Here is a 5,614-nt window from a genome sequence, read left to right as displayed (position 1 = left end):
CCTCTGATTGAGCTCCGAGCCCTCTGCAGTAATAACCTCATTACCAGCTACCATGACAGGCCTGGACATACATATTCATGTTGGTCTCTGTGTGTGTGTGTGTGTGTGTGTGTGTGTGTGTGTGTGTGTGTGTGTGTGTGTGTGTGTGTGTGTGTGTGTGTGTGTGTGTGTGTGTGTGTGTGTGTGTGTGTGTGTGTGTGTGTGAGTTTTAGAGCGATGACTTCAAATCGGAGGCATGAAGGTAACAACACTAGAAAAGTGTTCCATTCCAATGTTTTTTTTTCTAAACCTTTCTTTCTTCACCAAAATATAAGTCTGCGGTATAGTCTGATTTCCTAACGGTAGTTGTTCTACTTTCATTCTATCAGTAGAGTTTCTCTGGAGGAACGCCGCTCTAGCCCATTGAGAGTACTATATTTTCCCTGTAGTGAGCTGGTCGCTCTAGACTTTCCCCTTCCCCAGGATTGTGTCCCCACTCACAGACACAGCCCTTCCATCTATAGGAGAGTTTTGTCTTCTCCAGTTTTAGCACATGTAAACAAAATGTAGGTTTGTCTGTAACCTATTCTTTTATTTTATTGAATACATGTCCCTGTTTGATAATGTCTATTCAGTTGACCGTTAAGTCCGTAACTCTAAGGTTCGTGTCTTTGAGGTTCTACTGTAAGACAGTTGAAAGACCACGTCTGGAGCGGATCTACCAGTGAACTTGTCATTCTGAATTGGAGGGTTAAATGGATGAATCTATCCAAGCCTTTCATTTAAAATTGAATGGATGAAAACAGAAAAACTGAAATAATTAAATGTATTTGTAAATATAATCTCTGGCAAAACCAAGTGTATTTAATTAACTACCTCTTTTTTTTAAATACATATAAATCCAAAAATCCTCCTCCTTATTTTCCCGTATGTTATGAATATCATTAGATTTTCATACACTCTCCTTACTCTGTAAAGCCAATGTACTGCAGAGTAGAGTCGACCATTTTGAGAACGCCCTTTATTTCTGGTCCCGTTATTCAATGGTTGTGCTTGACAGAGGAGGCTTTAGACCCAATCTGGAGGTGGTTATTTCTTATTCCCTGCGATGTCAAGCCATTAACTTCTAATGTTCCAATCAAACACTGCAAAGGACTACTCACAGCAAGCAGCGACCTCTCCAATGTTCTCCCGTCTTTAACGTCAGGAGAGTGATAAATTGTTTGTCCTCTTCTAACTGGACTGCTGAGACGGATGTAGGAAATAATTAATCTCCTAGCTGCTTCCCCATCTGAGAGAAAGATCTCAGCTCGTGGATTCAGAACCAGCCAGTCTGGCAGCTCTATGGGAATAGAGAATTAAAGGGCTATTGGACTTCAAATTCAAACTTTGTCAGATGTTTTCTCGTAAAAATAGTGCTCTGTTGAGACAAATCCACGCCCCAGACTATCTGTTTTGTAGATCCAGCTACACTGACCAAAAGTAAATGGACACCTGCTCGTTGAACATCTCATTCCCAAAATCATGGGCATTAATATGGATTTGGTCCCCCCTTTGCTGCAATAACAGTCTCCACTCTACTGGGAAGGCTTTCCACTAGATGTTGGTACATTGCTGCAGGGACTTACTTCCATTCAGCCACAAGCAGTATTGAAGTCGGGCACTGATGGAGGGCAATTAGGGCTGGCTCGCAGTCGGCGTTCCAATTAATCCCAAAGGTGTTTCATGGGGTTGAGGTCAGGGCTCTGTGCTGGCCAGTCAAGTTCTTCCACACCGATCTCGACAAACCATTTCTGTATGGACCTCGCTTTGTGTGGGAGGGCATTGTCATGCTGAAACAGGAAAGGGCCTTTCCCAAACTGTTGCCACAAAGTTGGAAACGCAGAATCGTCTAGAATATTATATGCTGTAGCTTTAAGATTGACCTTCACTGGAAGGGGCCTAGCCCGATCCATGATAAACAGCTCCAGACCATTATTCCTCCTCCACCAAACTTTACAGTTGGCACTATGCGTTTGGACAGGTAGCGTTCTCCTGGCATCCGCAAAACCGTGTTTCCACTGCTCCAGAGTCCAATGGTGGCGAGCTTTACACAATTTCAGACATCGCTTGGCATTACACATGGTGAGCTTGTGTGCGGCTGCTCGGCCATGGAAACCCATTTCATGAAGCTCCCGACAAGCAGTTCTTGTCGGGAGCTATAATATTCTAGACGATTCTGGCAACAGTTTGGGAAAGGCCCTTTCCTGCTGAAGTTGCTTCCAGAGGTGGTTTGGATCTCGATAGTGAGTGTTGCAACCAAGGACAGACTAATTTTACGTGCTACGCGCTTCAGAACTTGGTGGTCCCATTCTGCGATCTTGTGTGGCCTATCACTTTGCGGCTGAGCTGTTGTTGCTCCTAGAAGTTTCCACAATAAAAGCACTAACAGGGCAGACATTTGACGAACTGACTTGTTAGAAAGATGGCATCCTATGACGGTGCCACGTTGAAAGTCACCGAGCTCTTTGGTAGGCCATTCTACTGCTAATATTTGTTTATAGAGATTGCATGGCTCTGTGCTCAATTTTATGCATCATAAAATTGTGTGGATGAAAAAGCTGATTGTAGTAACTTCCCTTTAAAGAAACAGTCTGTCATATATCCTGTTTTCAGTAGTTAAATTAATTACAGGCAGTTGAGGTATCAGATTATGTTTTTTATAGTGCTCCTAAATGCCTGAGCTGAGAGATACTCTCACTGATGTGACCATGAAGATGGCACTGGGTGCTGAAGCCTTTGTTCAGTAATAAATTATTGGGAGTAATATAGTGCATATAGAGATTGTATATAGTAGTACAGAGTGTGCATCCTGCTTCAATTGATCATCATTGATATGTTTGTACAACTTGATTGGAGTCCACCTGTGGTAAATTCAATTGATTGGACATGATTTGAAAAGGCACACACCTGTCCATATAAGATCCCACAGCTGACAGTGCATGTCAGAGCCGAAACCAAGCCATGAGGTCTAAGGAATTGTCTGTAAATGTCACGCCTGCTCCCGCTCCCCCGTCCCTGGCACTCAAAGGCCAGGCAATTGTAGGCCTTTACGCACCAACCGGCTGGTCCAGTGCCCAGGCCTCGGTCGGCCCGTTAGGCTCGCCCTGGTGGGACGTCGGGTGGCACACCTAGAGGGGGAGGTACTGTCATGCCTGCTCCAGCTCCCCTCCCTGGCACTCGAAGGCGCCAGGCTCCCCGGTATTACGCACACCTGCCAACATCATTACGCACACCTGCTTCACTCATCACACGCATCAGTGATCATTTGGACTCACCTGGACTCAATCACCTGTGTTATTTTCTTCCCTACATCTGTCTGTCCCCCTGTCATTGTGTTACCCGTGTGCTGGCGCTGTTCCTGTCTTGTTCCATGTCTGTTCCTAATTAAATGTTTGACTCCCTGTACCTGCTTCTCATCTCCAGCGTCAGTTCTTACAGTAGAGCTCCGAGACAGGATTGTGTCGAGGCACAGATCTGGGGAAGGGTACCAAATTTTGTGGTACCAATCTGGAGAAGGGTACCAATTTTTGCAGTATTGAATGTCCTCAAGAACACAGTGGCCTCCATCATTCTTAAATAGAAGACGTTTGGAATCATCAAGACTTTTGCTAGAGCTGGCCTCCTGGTGACCAAGAACCCGATAGTCACTCTGACAGAGCTCAAGAGTTCCTCCATGGAGAGGGACGACCATCTCTGCAGCACTCTACCAATCAGGCCTTTATGGTAGAGGTGCCAGATGGAAGCCCCTCCTCAGTACAAGGCACATGACAGCCCACTTGGAGTTTGCCAAAAGACAACTAAAGACTCAGACCATGAGAAACAATATTCCCTGATCTGATCAAACCAAAGTTGAACTCTTTGGCCTGAATGACAAGCGTCACATCTGGAGGAAACCTAGCACCATCATTATGGTGAAGCATGGTGGTGGCAGCACCATGCTATGGGGATGTTTTTCAGGATCAAGGGAAAGATGAACAGAGCAAAGTACAGAGAGATCCTTGATTAAAACCTGCTACAGAGCCCTCAGGACCTCAGACTGTGGTGAAGGTTCACATTCCAACAGGACAATGACCCTAAGCACACAGCCAAAACAATGCTGGAGTGGCTTCGGGACAAGTGTCTGAATGTTCTTGAGGGGCCCATCCAGAGCCCCTTGAATCCGATCTAACAACTATAGAGAGACCTGAAAATAGCTGTGCAGCAATGCTCCTTATCCAACCTGACAGAGCTTGAGAGGATGTGAAGAGAAGAATGGGAGAAACTTCTCAAATACAGGTGTACCAAGCTTGTAGAGTCGTACCCATGAAGACTCGAAGCTGTAATTTCTGCTAAATGTGCTTCAACTGCAATGTAACAAAACGTGGAAAAAATCAAAGGGGTTTCCGAATGCACTGTACCTTCCCGCTAGGTAGATGGGGCATGCCAACCAACTTGGATGATGACGATGTTTACTTTAAATGACCAACACACAGTAATCTCAGAACTTCTCTAGGCAAGGTTCTTTGGAAAACTTTATTTTTCACTAATGTTTGTCATCATGCCCGTGTGGTGTTCTGTGTCTGACTGTACTAATTACAAACAATTGTGAAAATGAGTTAGTTATCTTTCACCGTTCAACCTACTAGAGATTATCCCCTGATGCTGCCAGTGATGCAGAAGACATGGCAGCTCTGCTTCTTGCTCCCAAGCAACTTTGCAGTATTTTTGTGTGTTATTTATTACATTATTAGCCCAGAACTTTTTTGGTGTTATCGCAATACAGCCGGAAATAACTTTTGGATATCAGAGTGATGGTAACTCATCAGCAATACGACCAGGAATACGATTTTCCTGAATTGGATCCTTTGTTCGTACCCACCACTGAACTTTTTCCAGAGGCTGCTCCAAGATGCCGCCGGTGGAGAATGGCATTCGGAGTGGACTTCTAGTCCGACTCAGGAGACATGCACAACGTCCCCCGTTTCTGAGAATATTACTCGCTAATGTTCAGTCTCTGGATAATAAAGTAGACGAACTCAGGGCGAGGATCTCCTTCTGGAGAGACATCAGGGACTGTAACATACTCTGCTTCACGGAATCATAGCTCTCTCCAGATATACTGTCCCCGTCCATACAACCAGCTGGGTTCTCCGTACATCATTTAGACAGGAATAAAGAACTGTCTGGGAAGAAGAAAGGCAGTGGTATATGTTTTATGATTAACCACAGAAACATACAGAAACATACAGTCCTTTTGTTCACCCGACCTAGAATACCTCACAATCAAATGCAGACCGTATTACTTCCCAAGATAATTATCTTTGGTTATAGTCACAGCCGTGTATATCCCCCCTCAAGCCAAAACCACAACAGCCCTCAAGAAACTACACTGGACTTTGTGCAAACTGGAAACCACATATCCTGATCCCGCATTTATTGTAGCTGGGGATTTTAACAAAGCAAATTTGAGTAAAACTCTTTTTTTTATTATCCATTCATGTGATTCTCCATTGTCAACTGAGCCAGTAACATCCTTTGTACATCTCCTATAGAGTTTTATAATGTCTCCTGGTCTCACCTGGTTCTGTAGGCTCTCAATAGTATCTGATGCCAG

The sequence above is a fragment of the Oncorhynchus kisutch genome, linkage group LG19, assembly GCF_002021735.2.
Source record: "Oncorhynchus kisutch isolate 150728-3 linkage group LG19, Okis_V2, whole genome shotgun sequence".
Taxonomy (NCBI): Eukaryota; Metazoa; Chordata; class Actinopteri; order Salmoniformes; family Salmonidae; genus Oncorhynchus; species Oncorhynchus kisutch.
The sequence above is the reverse complement of the archived record's forward strand: the minus strand, read 5'-3'. Positions refer to the sequence as shown.